Raw genomic sequence first — 22521 nt, 5'->3', positions numbered from 1 at the left:
ATTGAAGTTTGTGTGGGGCCAAACTGCCTAAAGAAAGGAGTGGGACCGAATGGAAGTTTTGCTCCATCTGAACATGGGAGGTCTCCACTCATTGCTTTTATTTTTTTGGTGCTTTACAAAGCATGGACAGGGAAAGTGAGAGAGAGAGCGGGCCACTCCAGTCAGAAATAAAATCCTTCTGTAGTTTGGAAACACAGGCAAGTAGAGTAATGTTCATTGAGTGCTAAGCTACTGAAGGGTCAGAGAATCAATTGCAAGTTCTAGTCCTAAACAGTGTCGTCTTTCTTGAGGAAGACATGAAGATAACCTCTTTGTGAAAATACCTGCTGGAGAATAAGACAACTGCTGAAGAAAACAGGGTTTTTTTTACGGTTCTGTTTTGCATCTCTCTGTAAGTACTGTTGTTTGAGATGGTTTTCTGCAAAGAACTTGTAGATTCTTTGGCAAGAGATGACCTGACAAATGTGTGTTAGTCTTAAACAAAAATAACTGTTTTGAGAAACTGAAGTCTGTTGATCTGTAGAAGGGACAGATTCTACCCACCCTCCACTGTATTCTTAGGTTAAATTGCAAGTCTAATGGATAAACTGGAGACTTAGCCTTGAACAGTCCCATCCCTGGCTTCCTTTGGCTCTCTGTCAGGGTCATGATACTGAATTTCTGTTGTCAGTAAAGATTTGGCCAGTGACTTACCCTGTGTGTGACCAATGACCAGTGAACTTGTGGTGAGCGTGAAAGCTTTGGGGACTGAGGTTGAGTTTGCGGGTTATTCATGAGACAAAGATGCTCATAAAACGTTTGGGGTTTTTTTGCCACAGCTGTGCTTCTTGATATCTAGGAGCTCGCATCCTACCTGTACCCTCTGACTGACAAAATGGATTAACTATACGGTTCCTGCTGCAGTATGTCTTCATTTCAATTGCAAACTGATCCTATTAGTATTCCACAAATAACCATTTAGGCACTTGGATTTCTCAGTAAAAGGAGAACTTAAAACAAAAATGGACATGGTATTCAGGAGAGATATCTCCAGGAAAGCTTGTGGGTTTTGCATGGAGGCTGTCAGACTTCATCAATGACCTGGGCTTATTTTATAATTGCCCCCCAATATTCATTCCATGCCTTTTTTTCTTTGTAACAAAGGCAGGCTTTTGAGCTTACATATTATTCTATACTTTTTTTCCTGTTTGGGCACAGGGAGGATTCCTCTTGCTTAGCTATCAAACAGCAAGACAGAATTAAGTACTTTCTCCTGAAGGGTTTTGGGTAGCCTGTGTGCCTGAGGCCTTGGGGTGCTGGGAGGGTGCCCACTGCTCCCCTTGACCTGGAGCAGCATCCGCTGGCTCTGTCTTTTCTCTCCATCCTGTCTTCCAACTCCATCCATGTCAAATCAGCATGGATAAAGCTGAATTACCGAGTTGCTGGGACAGCAGCAGGGTCAGTATGGAGCAGTTAACTCCGCTGAGAAGAGGAGCAGTTGGCGCTCGCCATGGCTGAGTGCGTCTGAAGAACATAAAGGAATTTGGGATACACAGGCTGTAATGTCTTTCATCTTGCCAGTGTATTACCCTACAGAATCCTTTCCGGGTGCTTTGAAATTTTTCAGGATTAACTGGGCCTCTCCAGTGACACAGTTGCTTGCCCTCCCATTCCTGTGAGGGATGGGTGTCTTGGATCTCTGGACTGTTAACATGATGATGTTTTTAATGCAGAGAAGTTGTTTTGTTTTGTTTTCTTTCTATTTTTTTGATAGTTGAATTGGGCTGGTTCCAGCCTAACTTTATAACAAAGCCTTTCTGTCTGTCGTGAAGGGCTGAAGGCATAATCACTACTTGCTCATTTGAATTCTAAAATTGCCTTTCAAATCTTACCTTTTCATTTCTTTTGTAGAAGTCTTCTCTGGCCTTTGAGGGATGAGCCAACACAGTTTCAGTACTGCAGTTTCAGTAAAAGGCTATAAATCTCTCCCTGTGCTCTTAACACAGAATTTACATAATTCCAAATCATGGCACTGGAAGAGTAACTTCTAACCACTTAACTAAATTTAACTTCTGTGAAGCTGGATCCATGTCCAGGGAGTGCCAGTGGTTCTAGCTGGGGGATGTGTTTGCTTGTTCACTTGTCGTGGTTTGCTTTATTTTTAAAAGCTATGTTTGGCAGAAGCGAAAAAGTTACCCCTCTGCTTCTGTTCATCCCTGGTTTGATCCTGTGCATGAGGACTGTTTCCTTCATGGAGACCTAAGACGCACAGCAAGAACCCCCCAAGCAGCAACCGGGGACAGCAAGGGGACAACAGGGGACCAGACTTGCAGCCCAGTGTCAGAGAGACTGAGGCCTGGAGAGGCTGAGAACATGGTAAGGAGAGATGAGCCCATTGGTTTATCCCTGCCTTCCCCTTCACAGAGAGAGGTTCTTCTGCCTCTCTAGTCTGCCCTGGTGAGACCACACCTGGAATATTGTGTCCAGTTCTGGGCCCCTCAGTTCCAGCAGGACAGGGAACTGCTGGAGAGAGTCCAGCGCAGCCACCAAGATGCTGGAGGGAGTGGAGCATCTCCCGTGTGAGGAAAGGCTGAGGGAGCTGGGGCTCTGGAGCTTGGAGAAGAGGAGACTGAGGGGTGACTCATTCATGGTGATCAATATGGAAAGGGTGAGCGTCAGGAGGATGGAGCCAGGCTCTTCTCGGTGACAACCAATGATAGGACAAGGGGCAGTGGGTGCAAACTGGAACACAGGAGGTTCCACTTAAATTTGAGAAGAAACTTCTTCCTGGTGAGGGTGCCAGAGCCTGGCCCAGGCTGCCCAGGGAGGTTGTGGAGTCTCCTTCTGTGCAGACATTCCAACCCGCCTGGACACCTTCCTGTGTAACCTCATCTGGGTGTTCCTGCTCCATGGGGGGATTGCACTGGATGAGCTTTCGAGGTCCCTTCCCATCCCTGACATTCTGGGATTCTGTGAATGGCAGTACTTGTTTCAGGCCCTTTCATTTAAATCCGTCACACTTGGTGCATTTCTGGTTTTGCTGCTGCAGAATGTGGCCTGCGCTGGTTGATCCTCTCCTGAGCTCACTCTGGAGATTTGGTGCTCTTTTGGTATTTTTACTGTGTTCACTTTCAAGCAGAGGTGTAGGCAGATCCAGCTTTAGTTGTTGCAGGATACTGTCACGTAAATCAGGACATCAGAATGTGTTTGCTATGGAGGAAGGTCTGCTTTTTGATTGTATGAGCTTATTACCAACTATATTGCTTTTGGGCAGCTGTGGGGAACCTTTTCCTTGCTAAAGGCTGTATAGACCTTTCAAATAACTTTGGCAAGCTATACATTAAAACACATGATTGTGGCTTTTACCCCTTATGTTACTATTGAATAATTTTGCTGTGGGCTTTATGAAATAAGCTAGCTGTAGTCAGCCTGAGGGTTGCAGATTCACCACATAGGCTTGACAGACTAATAAGCTTTCTCTTAATAGTGTCTATAAAGCTGGTGCTGCTGGAGATGTAATATCATTTTTTCAACCTGAAGTCAGATACGTTCAGCTGTGCCTGCTGTGTTTCCCCAGCCACTGCAAGGCAGCCATACCTTGTTGGAAATGTGCTTGCATTGACTGTGTCGGTAGCAAAGGCGTCCCAGGCCTCGAGGTCAGCAGCGCTGTTTGCTGTGGGAGAGCAGGGCTGGGAAAAGGTGTTTTGGGATCTAAGGCCCTGAAGGGACTTCTCTAATTCAAGTTTTTGTGAGTTTGCAGCTTGTTAGGAAAGTGAGTCAGTTATGGGTGAGGCCTGTAGGTCAGTGTTGTATTGAAGCTTATCTCCCTCAAACTTTGAGGGAAATGTCTCCTTCCAGTTACTGCAATCTAGATGAAGGAGTATCAAAAACACCAATGAAAGCATGTAATAGTTTTTGGAATCAGTTAAGTAGGAGATAGTGGATTGGCTTTGGAAAGAGTAAACAGCTAGAAAATTATGGTCATTTGACAGCAGGAAATCTATTTTTTGTCATTACTGTATATTGGAGAGATCAATAAATGAGATTGTTTAAACCTTGATCAGTCACTAGCCCACACAGTATCACTTTCTTCTTTCCTCCTTCTCTTCATTTAATTTCATTGCTGAGATTGACAGATTCAAGCATGAAAGGCTTTAAATATGTGATTGTTCCCATCTCAAAGATTTGCCTGGCTTTTTAGTTTTCCAATCTCATTTCAGAACACATTGCTTTAAATGACTTGAAATTACCAAGCACTTTAATTACTTTTTTTTTTTTTTTTTAAATCAAACTGTTCTTACTCATTGCTATTGCTTACAGACTCTATGAAACAGAAAAGTGTCGTAGTTTAGGGATGCAATACCACGTTGCCTAATTGTGTTACGCTTCAGGACATGAAGTTCCCCACCCACAGCCCTGTGAACTTTGGAAAGCACAATGCAACTTTCGGTGCCAGAAATCCAGCTTGCTGTGCGACTTTTCCCTTGGAAGTATCTCCACATCTGAAGAGGATTGCAGAGCGAGTTGTGTCTCTTGAGCTGCTTTTGCAGAGGAGATCATTGATTTGGAGATGAAGATGAATGGGTTGTGTTATATTTCTAGGTGTTGCTCCTGAAACTGTCGACGTTGACTTGCTGCTGATGTGAAGTTTTGTTACCTGGGAAGGAGAAGTGAAAGAAAGCAGAGCAAAATGAAGCGAGGGATAAATTTACGAAGCTTCTAATGAAAAAGAATGGTGATGAGGAAAGAATTGTTGTCTCTAATTGGAACGGACGGTGGGATCTTCCCATACAAATTACCATTTCTAATTGACTTGTAGGAGAGTGCTTGCTGTGGTATTTCTGCAGTGGTGTTGCTAGGAAATGTTGCTAGGCAACTATTCAATGACTGAACCGACCTTTAAGATAAATATATGTATTTTTCCCCATTTTGATGCTGGAGAGCAAGCCTCTATTTTGTCTCTTGTACTGGCCCTTCTCAGGGCAGTAGGAGCTATTTGAGCATAGGGATTGCTAAATAATAGTCTGAAGATTTGTCAAAGCTGTTTCATAGGCACAACCTCTCTGTGTGTAACATTCTCTGGAGCTCAATTTCTTTCTTGCAATGTGAGCAGCAAAAGTTGGTAAATAACGTATTGAATAATTTATCTGATTATTTTTGTGATCTTTATTGAATAAATCATTGAAGAAGCACTCTTTGCTATTCACCTGGCTATTTGGGGATGGGCAGAGCAAAAGGAGAGCACGAAGTGAATACTGGTGCACACTGGCAAATAGGGTTATAAAGACTCTGGTGTTGATTGGGCTTTCTCACACGAAGCCTGATGGCACAGCACAAAGCAGCCGCTGGGACCTAGTGGGAGCATTTTGCTCTTGCCAGCTGTCTTTGAAGCAAATGCATTTATTATCATGTTCAAATGAATCATGCTCATAATTTTTTGCATGCTTTTACCTGTCCAGAATGGGTTATTTTATTTTTTTTTTTTTTCTTCAGAGGGACAGTTTGAATAATCTGTAAGGCTTGTAATTTAAAAGTACCTCTGAAAACGACTTGCTGAAAGCTACAGAGATATTCTGGGTGTTTCCTTGGCGAAGGCTGAAGTCTCAAAATGCGAAGGCTGAGTGAGCACTGAGAGCAGCTGTACCGGAGTCCTGTACTATGTACAGTCGTGTTGAGAGCTGATCTAGGGTCAGCTTCTGCTCCATGGAAGCACAGATTGAGTTTTGCATCCTTCAGGGCTGGGCTGTGCAGACCCTCTCAGCACACAGCAGTGAGCAGGTGGATCCTGAAAGCTGAGGCAGAGCAAGTGATTTTGTTGCTAGGAGCTGGATGGTGCTGTTCCCTCTTAGGAACTCTTGAGTCTTGAAGTTGCCAGCTGAAGGAAGAGCATGGAAGTCAAGGCAAGGGAAAGGATGATGTCCCTGGAGTCTGCTTTTCCAGAATTTAGACATTTGACCAATCTGTCTATGTATGAAAGAGAGATGGACTCTTCCTGGTGGTGATTTATCCAATATCTATTGTAGTGGGATGATTTACTTTCTCCTCTGGTCACAGCTGTGTCTGAGCACAGCAGTGGAGAACGAGACTGCCAGGGAGGAGGAGAAGAGTCTTGCAATGAATAACACTGCAATAATTGCTGAAAGGACGCAGCTTTTGCAGCACTCAGGGCACAGTAGAACCCATTCCTACTATATAGATATATATATATATAGCAAGGACTCAGGATGATTAGCATGAAATTGAATTTAATGCTAATCAACATAAGGCAGTAGTAGTGCACAGAACTGACTAGCGCATAATTTCATTCCTTCCCATGCCTTAAATAATGATAGAGCTTCAGTCCAGACTTGAAGGGGACACTTGCTGGTGATGGGATGGAGTCAATGCTGTGACTGGCTTTTGTAAAGGAACAGAAACTGGATTCAGTGAAGCAACCCACAGCTTTACTGGTGATGGGGTGGAGGCTTATTAGCCTTTTGTTTTTGTCTTTGCTCTCTGCTCTATGCCTAGGAACAGCAGTTGTTTTAAATTAGGCTGGAAGTATTAGAGGGCTGTGACAGGGTATTCTGTGGACATTCTATTGCCAAAGTTTTAAATCTGTTTGGGTTTAGTAACCTGATTTCAAAATTAATATAGTCTTCAATCTGAATGTACAGATGGACTTCTCTTATTCCTTGTTTGGAGAAGCGTCATAGGTGTATGTGACACCTTGCAGAGCCTGCAGATTTAAGTAGTTTGTGGAAAATCTAGATTCTACAAATATTTAACTCTTGGTACATGTGTAGTCACAATGAAATTGGGGAAAATAAGTTCCTCTTTTAAAACTTAACTTCTGGAGGAGAGACGCTTTCATTGTCTTTCAACTGTAGAATGCCAGTCAGTTGTTAAACATTTGAGCAAGCATTTATTGTTTTCAAAACTATGGAAACACGGTTGATTTGATGGTTTGGTTTGGATACCCCTATAACACCTAGACATTATTAGCAAATAAAATATTAATATGTGTTTGGCTTTAAGAAGACAAACTACAACATACCTCAATCCTTCCTGCAGGCTACTGTTGTTTAAAATTGTGCACTGTTGTTCATAGGTTATTTTTAATTGGAAAACAGCAAAAATGGAGAATTTCCATAGCTAGAGAAAGGATTCAAAATTCTACAGCTTGCCACAGACTACCATAGCTTTTGGAATATATTGATTTTGCAGCATTTAATAGTATATGTGATGCCAGGGCCTAGATTGAGAATGTGTAGAATGATTAATTTACCACCTAGAGAAAGTGAGCCTGTCTACAGGAGTAAGAAAAACAGCCCTGTAAACCGTGACTCTTCTCGAAGCTGAGAGCTACCTTGGAAGTGGGAGCATCTGATGTTCAAGACCTGTGGAGGGTGAGGCTTGTATGTGAGAAATTCTATACAGTGAGAAAGAACAGACGTGCATCTCATCTCATGGCTCCTTTCCCTGCGTAAAAGGATGAGAGGCTCTTCAGCTGCATCTTTGACCTGGGCAAAGCTTCAGGTTGTCCTCCTCTTTGGAAACAGGCTGGGGTGAAGGTTCAAACCTTTGCTGCTTCACGTGGGGTTGGCTGCAGTGTGAAGGGTTGGGCAGCAGAGATGGAACACGGACACATCAAAGGAGAACACAGCGTTGGAAAGTCTTAACTCCTTCAGCCTCTGTGTGCAGGCTTGTTGCTATGAGCACCGAGATTACTACTGCAGAGTCTTCTCTCTGTTGCTGCCGTTGGGGTTAAAGGATGATTCTCTCTGGAGTAAAGGGTTTGCTAGTGCAACTGCTCAGACCTAGCGATCATTTCACAGAAAGAATCATGAGAACGGTGGGTGTTTCCAGTTCTGTGGAAATGTTAACACTTGGTACCTGCGCAGAACTTCAGCAGTAGATTATTTTCCACAGAGGTTCTCACATCATCTGCAAGGCAGTTTTCTGAGAGGTTTCTGACTGGTCTGATTTGGTAACTTAATTGGTATTGTTATTTAAAAGGTGGCAATTTGTCTATCCTCTGCCCTCATCCAAAGCACATACATAATCTTTCCATTCTTTCCTGTTTCTTAAGGGGAGGACAAAAAGAACAGAATTAAAACAAGCAATAATGGGTAACAATTAACAGGCATTTCAAGTAAACCACCAAGTTTTCGCTTAGTGTGACAAGTGAAGGAAAAAAATGGAAGTTGATAAACATGAAATGTAAATATCATTCTACAAGCCGACTAAAGGGAACCACATGGTAGAGAAATGTCATTTCTTCCAGCTCACCTTCTCTGTCTCTTCAGCCTCGCTTTGCTTGGATTTCTGTGAAAATATGTGGTTCAGAAAGTGTCATGTCTTACTGGTCAGATCACCAAAACCAAGGAATCTGCAGCCATGGGCTCATACCTGCTGGTGTTGCTGAGCAGATGCTTTTGCTTCCACGGGCCTTTAGTTTCCCTGGCTCTATAAAATGGAGCAGCCTCACAAGTCTGTTCAGATATGGACCTTAAGGAAACTTTATAGAAAGATTTCCAAAATCTGGCAGGCTGTATTTGCATCCCTGGGTAGGAACTAATACAGTTTTGACACTTTTCTAACCACAGTCTTTTCTGAAACCCAGACACAATTGGGGAAATTAGAGTATGTGCTGTGAAACTCTCTGACATGTGTAGAAGTGCTAACAGGTAAGAGTTGCACTGAATGGTTCAGTTTTCGGTTTTCCAGGACTAGCATGGCCACCCTTTACATTAACTTGTGTTTTGTTTGAAGGTACAAGTTGTCTGCTTAACATCCAAGCACAGATTCTTTATTGTACTTACTGTTGTCAGTATAAAACTGGTTCACTCTTCCCCTAATCTTACTTGAAGGAATCCTCTAAGTTCTGGGCTAGAATAGTATAAAGAACTGGAGAGATCTTTGTTAATTAACATGTGCAATTTGTAGAGGGTAGTAATGCAGATGACAGGTTGTACTATTTTTCTTGCAGGCAAACTAGCAGACAACTGAAAATCCTGACTGCTCCCAACAGTCGCCATTGCCTCCTCTTGCACCTTCCAGAGGCTTTTGAGATTCCCACAAAACGTGGGTTTGTACTGTTTGAAAAAGCTGGTCCTTGCTTGCCCAAAGAAAATGACCTTGCTATGAAAGAGGCTAAATGTTTCTAACCACTCCCAGAAATGAAGAAAGCTCTTGGTTTGTAATGGCTGTAAATTTGTAAATGCAGGCAAAGAAATAGGTGCTACTTGTTGGGCAAAGGCTTAGGGCAGTCCTTCACTTTGCGTATCTCCTGATGTTACAGGAGTGGTGAGATGCAGTGTGATGTGGAGGCAGGTGTAGGGAATTGAAGTTGGAGAGTCGTGTATGTGTCTGGGTACAAAGAGCCTCATGTTCTACCTGTTCAGCAAGAAGGGAGCCCTGATGGGGTGAGTGATGCAGCAAGGAGGCAGCGTTTAGAGGATTATTCTGGAAGTACAATTTTATCAAGCACTACCTTGTCAGGGATGTCAGATTTTGCAATTTCCACTTCAGAAATCCTTGCCTTTTGGATTTCTTCCATTTCACTCTCCAGCCCAATTCTTATGTTTTCCAAGGTGGTTTCTCTCTTTGGGGATAAGTGGTTTCACTTCAGGTTTTGTTAGTAAACAAAACGAATGGGAAACTTGGATTTTCTAGTGGGAAATCTTCAAAACCTCATATCTGCATCAATTTCTCCCTTTCATAGAAGTTCTGTAAGAAAGGAAGTAAATGACCTTTCTGCATAAACTGAATTTATCATGATAGTAAAAGAGGAGTTACTAGGGAATTAAATTGTTCTACTTTCTAGACGGGGTGTTTAGTGAGCAATTGGTATGAACATATTGCCTGATACTACGTTTTAATACTAGATGGCAAAATTATTTCCTGCCAAATGCATTTAAATGTGGAAAACTAGAAAATATCTTTAAGCCTAAAAATGTTATTTTGGTATTAATGAAAGACTATCCTAAGAATGCTGCAGAGCATATTGCTAACTCCTCTTTCCTTTTTCAATGAGAAGTCTTGTTAGCTGGAAGACCCAAGCATTCATTTTGCTGTTAAAAATCAAAGGCGGCTTTTCACATTGGATTAGAAGCACTTCTGGTTTTACAAGTCCATGTTGAAACATATAAAATATATTGGGCAAAACTGAGAAACTGGCTCCACGCCTCCAGCTCCAACATCTGTTCGAGAATGAATACAACAAAGAAAACATGATGACTGTGAACAATATCAGGGAGATAGTATTCTTTTCTCAACAGGATTTTCTTGTACCACAGCCACTACAGTAACATTCAGACACTTCCTGGTGGTAAATTAAATAATGGGGCTAACATCTGTATTCTTTTCTTTACTTTCAGATTGCAGAGAATTCATCTCGCACAAGTGGTTATCTTTGTTCCCACAGCCACACAGAAGATGGTTACGTCTTGCATTACTGAGATATGCTCTTAGATCTCTTTGAAATGGCCTTTATCTGCCTGTTTGCTTTTGATACAGTTCGCGGTACTGTGGTGGGAAGCGTAGAACAAATACAGTGCGATCAAGGAGTTCGGGAAGCAGGTAGGGCCAGGGAGGCTGCTTGAATGTAATTTCACCTGCACCAGCATCGTATCTGAGCAGCATCTCCTAAAACAAACCTCCAAGTAATGCAACAGGGCTCCCACGTGCTTCATGTTGGAGCTTCTCCTAAACATAGATCCTCACACGCAGGTAAGTGGAAAGAGGACAAACGTATGTAAAAAGCACCATATTCTGTAATGGGATCCCTCCAGTTCTGTTAGACTGTATGGGGGGAAAGCTTTGAAAAGTTGAAGGAAAGTGGCTGTGCTGTTACCAGCAGTTGTTTCCTTCCAACTTCAGAGATAAAGTGTAATGACCCATTATGTCTTCAGTAATCTACTGAAATACGTCAGTAGTACACAGGGATGCAGCAGATCCAATTTACTGTTGGTTTTGTGCTTTTGAAGGAAAAGAAGTCTGAAGCGCTTTGGGTTTTTTTTTTGCTTTCTCTTTAATCCCCAGGGAGAAACTTCAATGACCTGTATCCACAGTGTGTGTAATAACTTACTATAATACATCATATTCATATTCTTGAATCTGTGGAGAAATATTTTAGGAGGCATAGCTAAGGAAGTTAAACATTTTTTTTTCTTATCCACAAGGGACTCTTCTGCCTCTGGAGAGTGTGTTTCCTGGGTTAAAAATGAGACATCCTTTGGATGTATTTGGATAATGTTGGTTACATAGACTCTGTGACTTGGTTATGAATGAGCTTGAAAATAATCTTCTTAAGAGGATATATAGATTAGAGGAAGCTTGAGAGATTATTATGTCCTGTTTGAGGACGTATCAAGTGAATAGAGCTTAATGTTATTTGTAACCATACATTTCTCTCTGACATTAGTATAATATACCTGTATGGAAACAAAATTTCTTACTTCATTAGTGAAGAGCATTCACATGTTTACTGTAAGGCTTCAAATTCCCTTTTGGCTGTTGCTCAAAGTACAAATTAGTTGTATTTTTGACTGAAGGCAGCTGAATATACAGCTAATAACGCCTGTTGTATTAAGGTGTCTCTCTTTGAGAATCATCTTGGGATGAAGCTCCTGTTTAAAGGCTGTAGCTGCTCAAATGAGCAGCGGATGGAAAAAGGAGGACAATTCTCTTATTTTGCTAATGAGGGAAGAGTTCCTTGGCTTCATGGGTGAACAGCGGCTTTCTCTTAATTGTGGTAACTGAAGATAGGAACCTCAGCATAAATGGGCAGATTTATGACTCCATCTATGAAAAAATAACTGGGGTAGCCATCTCTGTTTAACCTCAGTCTTCTTGTGGTTTTGTCTGCACAACATCTACAGAAAACACTGAATTAGTCGTTACTCCAAATGCGTTGGGTAAGTGTTGAGACTGTCTTGGGTTTTCCCCCCTCTTTCTCAGTCCCTAACTGTGATACTAATTAATATCACCAGCTCTGACTTCAGCTTGTAATTAAGGGTTTGTGTAGCTGGGAATCTGCAATTTTTGGGAAAGCAGCTTTTAGAATCCTTTAGGATTTATTTTCCTTCTTTAAAAATCATAAACAATGTTGGTGTTGACCTACATAGCTTCCGATTTTTATTTCTTTTAATCTAAATTGTTGTAAAGGCTACTAATTATAACGTACTAAAAAATAAATTAGTAAGTCATCAGTAAAAATTACATTAAAAGCAACATTATTTCCCATCACTTTAATAAGCACTTTTTAGGTATGATTTATTTTCTCAACAATTACTGTAAAGCCTTCTGGAAGATGTATTTCTGTGTAGTTAATGTAATATACATGTATGCAATTTTCCATTTTAGTGCCTATTGATTGCTTCATTTTTCATCTGTATTAGGCTATTCTTATCATTTCCTCTGGGCTCTCAGAAATGACAGACGTTGAGGGAAATTTGCAGCGGCACATCCTGTGGGAAATGCAAAAAAGCAAATAGATCAGAGTCGAACAGAAAGGACCGAGTTCAAGTGCACTTGCATCGTGAGAATTTAAACTGCCTCCCAACCTTTTAGAGATCTGAAAGTATTTTATTGAAGTAACTTGGCTTTTATGTATTTTACTGAGAAATGAATTCTAATTGTGAGTGGAGCCCTTGTGCTTGTGGCCGTTCTGCTCTGGTTGGTAATCCATAAGTTCGGAAGGTGAAGGTGAATATTTCTCACTATCAGCTGTATTATTTGTAAACTTAGGTTCAAGTTAGGCCTAGTTTAGGGAAGATATATCAGGAGACTAGTTCACAAAATTCAGATTTGCTGCTTCAAGTGTCCAGAGTTGTAAGGCACATTAGTATCAAAACTTATATAAGAGAAGGTAAATTCACTTGTATCCAGTACATGTGAACTTAGAAGGAACTGGTTTGGTTCAAAATAAGAAAGAATGTTTTCAGCTGCCATCTAAATCCTTGTAGTTATTTGGTTCTTCTCGGTTTCACCTCTCCCGGCCTCCCCGTGCTCGTGTGCTCCGAGGGACGGGCTCTGGGTGCAGGTCAGGTGGCGTGATGTTAATTATAGACGTGAATTTATCTTTGCAGCTCTGAGCAAGATAATTAAATATCTTCTTATTAATACAGCCTGACTGCCACAGTATGTAGCTGTTTGTAATACAGGCTGAGATAATGTAGTTAATTTATGTGGTGTTGGCAGTGGTAGCTATAACTTTTTGCTGTTTTAATGGTAACTTGTGTTTTTACAACCACTTTACAAAGCGGGGAGTCGGGCGAAAGATTTTGCTGCAATTGAGAAGTGCAGGAACAAAATTAGAGCAAAGGAGCTGACACCTGATCCTTGAAGACCACATTGCTCTGCTGGGATCAAAGGTGTTGGTGAGGGACATGGGTGAGAGCTCCCAGCCAAACCTGTACACAGATCCAGTTAAACCTCCATCCTAAACTGGGTCACTAGGTGCAATTTGTATTTAGTGGGGACAGAAGCATTATACTGGATGATTCACCCAAACTATTTTAGAAGTGCCAAAATTTGGATGAATGAGAGTAGGAGAGAGAGAGAAATCCAATCTATCCAGGTCCAGCTCTGCACCTCTGACAACTTTTTCAGTTTTGTCACAGAATACAATAGCATTGCAATTAATAACCCGGTCCAGCCATGATGAATATAAGATTTTCAGAGGCACTAAAGGAGGAGTTCTCAGATATCAAATTAACCCTTTTGGAGGGTTTTGCATACCTGACTTCTTTAGCGTATTTCGTAAATCCTACTAACTGTAACTACTCTGTAGTTAAGATCTTTTCAGGCTATGTGGCAAAAGTCTTGTGCCTTTTTCATTTCATGCACTTCTTTTTCTCAGTGCACATAGCAAAACATTTTGAAGAGGAGTTTCCTTGTGAACAGTAGTTTGGAGGTTTTATTTATGCCCTTCCAGAAAGGTCAGCTTAAAAACTCCCTTGCAAGATTAAACATGGGGCCCAAATAAGATATTAAACATATAGTATAAGAGAGAGAAGTTCAGTTCTTTTCTTAGAATTCATTTAAAACCCTTGGTTGAATCCTGCCCTCTGCTCATGTTTTGGCACCATCAGTGCTTTCTACCTTTGCTATAACCTCTTCCACTGGCACTTCAAATACAGGCAGGTCTTCCAAGGCCACTTACTCCCACTGTCTTGGGGGGAAAAAAGCTGCTAGCACTGAAACATTCCACTGAAATGAAAATAAATCTTTTTTTATTGTGGCCTTATCTTTTGTGAAAGCTCCTTTTCTACCTTGATCATCCACTGGCCCTCCAGGCTCTCTAGCAAGCTACTACCTAGGACATTTTTGATAAAGGATTTATTCTTAGATGTTACAATTTTTGCAAGCTTGTTCCTCAAAGTATTTTGGCCTGGTTTGTACTAGCTTTACAGTCTGCCCGAGTAGTACGTGCTGCATTCTGTTTGGGGTACAACTTCACCTTCTTGAAGCCTCTATGTAGTGTCATCTTTACAGAACCTTTCTGTCATCTGCAAGGATCTTGCTCTTTCTGACTGTATTTCTGAGGTGCATGGGGTCTTCCTGAACTTAGTTCAACTTGGTTTTGATTGCTAAAAGAGTTAATCCAGGATGGACTTTGACGTTAAACACACAGTGGTCCACGGGCCAAACTTGATGTGCATGAACAGGCATGAAGAACTGGATCCTCAGTGCTGGCCAGGGCCAAGTCAAGAGTTGATTTTCCTGTGGTCCCCTAATTAACTATTTTGTGAAATAGTCATTAGTGGTACTGAAAAACCAGTCTTGGCATTATGCCTGGGTATGTAATTTACTTGATGCACATGAGGATGTCTGATTCTCCCATTACAGCTGCATTTATGGCTCTAAGTTTCTCTAGTCTCTGAGCACACCAAAGTCATGGCGGCTACCAGCAACAGGCAGTGGATAACATATTTGTTCTTGTGTTTCGCTTTTTAAGACCTTGAGGATGCTACTGCTAACCATATGTTCAGGAGTTCATGTGTGTTGAGAACGGGCAGCGGGGATAAGTACATAAACTGCATAAACCTCGCTTTTGCTCCCTAATGTGTTGTGTTTTCCCTACCTTTGATGGGCCTAAGGAGCATTTACCTGGTAATTTTTGAGCAAGTCTCCTCGAACAGCGCACACGTGTCCTGTTCTCTGTTTTTGTTGGATGTGACACAACTAAAGAGAGGATTTCTGCTGAGGAGAAGATAAGCTCAGAAGACCTGAGGATGAGAATGTCTAATGAGCATTCGCTCAAAGGTGACTACAAAAAACAACTGTAAGTTTGGCTATTTTTCTGAAGCAGCTGAAGATATCAAAGCCTGTCTGGCATCTTTCTAGGCTGTTTTTCTGTGGCTGTCCCTTTATTGGGAAAATATAATGTTTACTGAAAATTTAATATGTAGGACAAAGTCGCTCAGGTAAATTTGCAGAGATAAGGCTGGAGTGTTTTAGCAATGGGTTTGAAAGGAGGACTAAAGAGGAGGGTAAGACACAGAAAATTAAGTAGGCAAACTGTGTCTTTGCTGATCTGACACAGCTCTTGGGATTGCCGAGACTTTCTTCCAGCGTATGGCAAGTTTTATAAGGACAGGGACTTGGGCAAAAAGCAGAGCAATTCAAAGATCATCTATCTCTTCTAGTGATAATAATTTCATAGCTTTTATCTCTGTGTGAATCTAAAAGCACTTAGAAGGGAATTGGGATAATTTTTCCCCATTAGCCTGTGGTCAGCTAATAGCTGAACTAGAAATTGAACTTGAGCGCTGTGAAGTGCTGGTACTGGGGTCTTTGCCCAGCTTGGGAGAGGCAACTCGTGACCGACAGGAGTGGGAATGGTGCTGGACTCTGTTCTGTTGGAGCTTTTGAGCTTTTTTTGACTGGGCAAAGGGGTGAGGAAGGCAGGTTTTGTACAGCAAGGCTTTCTCATGGCTGTTCAGATTGCCTTGGGAAGCAAGCAAACCTGGCAAATGATTGTCTCAATATTGTTATTGCTTTGCAGTGGTGTTGAGTTTTATGATGATTTCTTGTTGTAGGTCTCAAATTTATTCAAGAGACCCGCAAGGAAATCCTTGCAGCTATAGTTGTACTCCTGCGTGTCTGAAGTGTAAGCTGGTTGCTTTTGAAGAAATAAAACATGACAGTCAGAAGGTAGTTAAAAACCAAGCTATTTCAATACATGAGATAATGTTGCAATCAATGACTACAGGCTAATTAGCTTGTTCTCATCTCCTGGATCAAGTTACTTACATGTAAGTAAACCATTTCTGAATCCCCAAAATAGGTTTGGATATTTGCAGTGGATTTAGGCAACCTGAAATGCTCACAGTAGCGTGAAGAAGTAGGTGTTCTGTCTTTACACGAGAAGCAAATAAAACCTCACCCTGGGTATGTGCAGTAACACAAATGTATGTCATACCAGTTTCCTTTTGTATCTTCTTACTCCAGTTGACAAGAGTCAGATGTAACAGAAATGCTTAATCTGGAAAACAGTGTCAACAGGATAATTTTTTTCTCTGCTTTTGTATTTCCTGCACATATAATCCCCAAACCTGCTGATCCTATTTCTCCTGGCCGTACTTCTCTATGTGCTCTTTTCCCTATTTCTCTTCCTCTGGCTTTGTGCAGCTCATTGTATAGAAGTGTACACATACCTACCTTCGCTTTGTTCTTCTATAAGGAAAAGAAGCTACAGTAATAAATGAAGTTTGGTAGGTGGAATGAAGGTGGAAGTAGTGTTGCAGAGCACGTCACGTATGTGACTGAAGGCTACTTAGTGGTAGATCTGTGTTTATTTTCCAAGTATCTTGGTTGCTGCTGGCTTGCTTTTACCTCTTCCACACTGTAAAAAAATATACTAATAATTTTCATGCAGTAAATACAAGGGCGGCATTTTATGGCTTTAAAAAAAGATTGGAAGAGAAGCCGCTTCTTTATACTGAAAACATCGTAAAATAATAATAATAAAAAAAACTTGATCCATCAGAAATAACAATTGAGATCAAAAGACTTTAATGCTTTGAGAGGAAAAACTTGTAATTTGAAATGTTGAATTGAAATTTTCCTTCTACATTCAATGTGAGAGCCTTAATTGCCAGATTGTATATTAGTCGCAGGTTGGTATAACATAATCTCTGCTCCTGGAGTCTATTCCACTTTGTGCAGTTTCAGTTAAATCTCTGATGTGAGTGGGCACGCTCAGGCATGTCCCTTAGGTGGGACTTTGCAGTATCGTCATGAAAGGGCGCACAGATCTTTGCTGAGGTTGGGAAACAGCTGTTGCAATAGTGGAGATGCTGGTTGATGCCTGGAGCAAAGTTGTAACCTCACTGGTCTGTCTTCATGGTGAGATGTTGTCTTATTCGGAGATGGTGTTCAGAAAGTGTTGACAATGGGTTGTATTCTTGAAGGTGAAATGGGAGGGGATGGCCAAACTGTGAATGTGGGTAAGGGTGGTGTAGGGAGACATGGGAGTAGCTTCAGTGGTAGAAATGGGTCTTTCAGTTTGAATTTATGCTTAGCAACCATTGTAAGGAAATTATGAGGAGGTCATGGTCCAGTCCTTTCTGTAGAAGGACACCAGTCAGGAGTAGAAAGCAGATCGTGGTGTAAATCGGTGGAAGGAATTGAGACTTGAGGTCTCTGGAAAGAAAGAAGGGAAGCCAGCAGGTGGGCTGGAGATTGCATGAGGATTTGAAATGCTGTAAGCAGATGCACTAAAGGGGCAAGACCCAAGAGGGCATGTGTGGGACCACCAGTTCAGCTATTTCTCTTGAGGAATTTGAGCCAAAGCTGGAAAAGCAATGAGGGTGAGGGGCTGTCTTGGCTCGCCGTGGGCCTGGAGGGCTCTTAACACCCTTGTCCAGACTGCGCTGCCGGACAGAAAACCTCACCAACACAACCACCCCTCTGACCACTGCTACCCATGCCTGCACGTCCTCATGGTCTTTGGAATGAATCAGCATTAAAAAGCAGAGTTTTATTTTTTTTCTCCCTGAACCTCTCCCCTTTTTTTGCCCTACCAGAACTGGCACTGAGCAGCTGAAATCATGACAAATACAGAGACTTATTTGTATTGAGGGCAAAGCTATTTGTTTCTGAATGGAGAGAAGGATTTTGGGGGAGAGCTTTGTGCCAGTTTATAATGAAGCAAAACTGCATGTTTACCTAAGGAAAAGGAACTAGAGAAGTTTTAACACTGGTATTGTGTTTGAAAACCAGTTTTTCATCTTTACTAAATGTCTGTAGAGCAAACCTTATATATGGTGCTTGGTGTTACAGATGGCATGGGCTGGCTTTTGAGGTCTCTGGTTTGAATCATTACACCTATGTAATATACCATGGGCCAGCCATGTGTGATAATGCTGGACAAGGATAAACCCAGCTGGCTCATATTAGCAGAAAGCAACATTTATTTCTGTCAGCTGTTGAGTGATAGTCCTTTCTATGTTGCTCTTGTTGCCAAGTCCGCTTTCCAGAACCCCTAAGGAATTGCTGGATGTTGTCAGGAGCAGCGATTTTTCACACTTGTGCTCTTTGCGACCATCTCAAACTTACCCTCACTTTCCAAGTGTAAAACTGTTTTCTTCATCAGCCAGCAAGAACATTTCAGATGAATTCATATGGTGAAATAAATCTGGGAAGTTCTTCCTGCCTGTTCTGGAGAAAGCTGCATTCCAGACGTTGTGGGATGGGTGTGCAAAAGGGAAAGTATTTTGGTGCATGTGATATTTTTTTTTTTTTTAACAGCTTGAGAAAGTACATGAGCAAGAATGCAGAATTTCAGCTCATGAGAACCAGAAACTGAAATGGTTCCAGGATCTGTGGGCCGTGGGGAAAACTCAGTGAACTTCTGCATGTAAGAGATACTTTCTTAGTGCTACACTGGCATTTCTCCTGTCCAAAAAATGTGACCTGTGCACTGTGCAGAGAAGGCCCAACATGTGCAGAGACACTGAGGAGGAGAACAAATGCAGGGGGAGGTGTGTGTGTGGAAAGTAAATGTATTGAGGCAGTGAAATCTGAACATTTGGCATTGACTTGGACTGCACAGCCTGGTTTGGTCCAGAAGGGTTTGTCAGACCCCATCTGACCAAGAGCTTGTAAACGGTGCTCTTGGCTTTTCTCATCTTAGGGCAACAAAGGTGATTAAGGGAGTGGAGCATCTCCCGTGTGAGGAAAGGCTGAGGGAGCTGGGGCTCTGGAGCTGGACAAGAAGAGACTGAGGGGTGACTCATTCATGGGGATCAATATGGAAAGGGGGAGTGTCAGGAGGATGGAGCCAGGCTCTTCTGGGTGACAACCAGTGACAGGACAAGTGGCAATGAGTACAAACTGGAACACAAGAGGTTCCACTTAAAGATGAGAAGAAACTTCTTCCTGGTGAGGGTGGCAGAGCCTGGCCCAGGCTGCCCAGGGGGGTTGTGGAGTCTCCTTCTCTGCAGACATTCCAACCCGCCTGGACACCTTCCTGTGTAACCTCATCTGGGTGTTCCTGCTCCATGGGGGGATTGCACTGGATGAGCTTTCCAGGGCCCTTCTAATCCCTGATATCCTGTGATTCTGTGATCTTGTCTTTGGCTTGATTGATCTTACCGAAGAGCAAGAGGTGTCTAAGGAAAATTCTACAAACCCAAGGAAAAAAATGGTTTTGCAGTAACAATATCAATAAGGATTTTATTTCTTGAAGCATGGCACTTTATTTTACCATTCCTTATATATTCAAGAAATGTGCATGCATTAAATTCTATTTGCCTGTAAGTCTATTAAATATTGGCTTTGCATTAGTTTGAACATAAAAGCATTCAATTGACCATTCTTAGCATAAATTCAAATGACCTTGGTTTGAATTTACTGTTATTTTTCTCTTCAATTATTGTCTGGATTTTTGTTTTCCTTACTAATACTCAGTCTCTCATTCATCCTTCTTGTAATCTGTGAGTGCATTTGGATTTTATTGTGCATGCAGAATTCCCGGTGACTGCATTTGAAACACAACCTGGGTGGAGGCATTGGAAATGTGAACAAGGTGCTGAAAGCTGAATTGCAGAGGGAATGTGTGAGGAGTCTCTTGGCCCAGGGACATAAATCCACTCCTAGAGAGACAAACGTTACCACTCCAGAGAGACAGACACTTGAACTGGGGATGATTTGCAAATAATGTGCAAAACCTCCAGTGTTTGGTGGGAGTGCAGGTCACTGAGCATGTTGTCTAAATGAATGTTGCTTGATGCACTTGGCTGTGCTTCTCTATAATGTATTTACATAAGTGCACCCAAAATAAATTACATTCTGATTACTTCATCACTGCACAGCTATTGTAATTGAGAAGATGGTCAGAAAAGAGTCACTAAGAAATTAACAGGAGCCTGAAGGATTTGATTAATAAGGAAAATTACTAGAAGGTGCTGAGGGTGATGGAGGGATGGAACATAATACACTATAAATATTTGAAGAACCAAACTATGAAGAGGGATTACTCAAGCCAGAAGGAAGGTGAAACTCGAGAGGTATGTAGTAAGTGTGAGGGAGAACACTCCTGGCAGTGAGGTGTTTTGCACTGTGTGTGCAGAACCTCAGAGGGACACTTGGCCAACAGCGCATCTTAAAACTAAACAGAACGGACAAGGAATAACAGCCTATAGCAGACAATCCTTTCTGGCATGGCAGGAGGTGATGAGTGACTTGGACATTCATGGCAAGATTAAGTACTGATAACATGGCTGGCGCTCTGATATTTTAAAGTCGAGGTGTTGCATGCAAGTTGGAACATCTTAGCTAATTGCATATTAGCTATGATTGTGTCTCAGACCTGTCCCTTTGCTTCCCAGCGTTGTGGCTGTCAGAGGCGTGTGACAAGTCCCAAATTGGTGCTGCAGGAGGAACCCACTGCTGATGGCTCCAGAGTTCTGCTGCAGGGTAAGAACAACAACCACTTATGTCTGCTCAGCACACTTAGAGAAAGCATCTTTGTAAGACAACTTGAGCAACTTCCACATGCAAACCAGCAGGATTGCAGAATAAGTGTGCAGCCAAGTTATACGGCCGTGGATAAGTTCTCTTCAACGTTCTCTCCCCTGGATTTGGGGAATAAGGTTTCCTTTGATACAACCAGGCTCATGCCACAGCTCCGCTCTTCCCTCCTTCAGCAACCTCCTCTCAGTTGATTCCATGCTATCAGGCAGCATAAAATAAAAATGGATAAATTCAGGTCTGTGTGATACATCTTTATGTTTCCCAGTTGCCCAAACTCCTCTGCAGGGACACATCCCAGTAGATCTATAAAACTCTCTTCAGTATTTAGTATAAATTCAATATTGTCAGCAAGAAAGATCACTTACAACGCTCGCATTGTATTTTACTTTTAGTGAAGCCATTACTGGAGTCATAGCTTTTATTTATATTAACATGTTGTTAACTGTAACCTAATAGAGATGCAAAATGCATGAAATCAATTACCTACAGGTTTAAGGAGCGTAGGTACATAAAGGAAATTTTCTGATTTACATTCACATTTGTTGAATACAGACCTTGCATTAGTCTGAACATGAAAGCATTCAATTGACTCTGTTTAATTCCCTTAATTAATTTCTGTTATCGTTTTCCTTGCCTATTTATTTCCGTTTTAAAATGCTTGGATCCCAGTTAGAAAATTCCCTTAAGTCGTAGCAATTTCAAATTATAAGGTTTATTAAAAAATATCATTTGGGCTCTAAGAGCTTATTAGTTAAAACCTACGTTCCAAGATAATCTTCAACTTCATGGAAGGATTTCAGGCTTTTAAAAAATATTTTTGTTTCTGGTTTTCATTAATTTGTAACTTGAGAAGTGTGGAAAGCCTCTTACTCAGTAGACTGAACTTTTCAAAACATGCCCAAGCTTATGGGCTTTTTTGAGAAGGGAAAAGCATATCAACTCGTTTTTTGCAGTATTCCGTCCAAAATACTGAGAGCTCTGTATAGAAATGCTAATCAAATTAGATCTGGTAGGAATACAATTTTTTCCTGCACTGTCTTGTTGTGAACCAGATTTCCATAATGCTTTTTTGTTGCTGTTAAAAGCTGTTGCTGAACTGCAGAGAACCTCAGGGTTCCAAACAGTGGCAACTGCAAAGCATTTGGGAAACATGGTTGTTTGTGGGTTTGTTTGGGGTTTTTTTTGGGTAACTGGCCATGGACATTATGCACGTTCTGTAACTTTACTGACAAAATAAGCAAAAGTGATTCAGTAAATTGTCTGGAAATCTGTCCTGCGAGCGAGTTGTGTAAGGGGTTGAGAATGCTGCCGTGCTGCTCTCGTGCAGATTTCCATGCAGTGCAAGTGGGCTGGGTTGTGTTGCTGGCTAATTAACCTCTTCCCCATCACACAGAACTAACGAGCAGAACTTCGTCACTTCGGTCTCCTGGGACTTTTATTCCTGCCAGCCCCTGGGGACCTGCACTGAAAGGAGCCCCATGTTTGCTTTGTAGGAGCCTTGCTGTCCTACTTCTGCTGTAAACTTCATCACATTTCTTTCAGATTCTGTACCGGAGTCATTTGAGGTTGTGTCTC

The sequence above is a fragment of the Streptopelia decaocto genome (genome assembly GCF_964273445.1).
Source record: "Streptopelia decaocto genome assembly, chromosome: 18".
Lineage (NCBI taxonomy): Eukaryota > Metazoa > Chordata > Aves > Columbiformes > Columbidae > Streptopelia > Streptopelia decaocto.
This window is presented reverse-complemented; position numbering follows the sequence as displayed.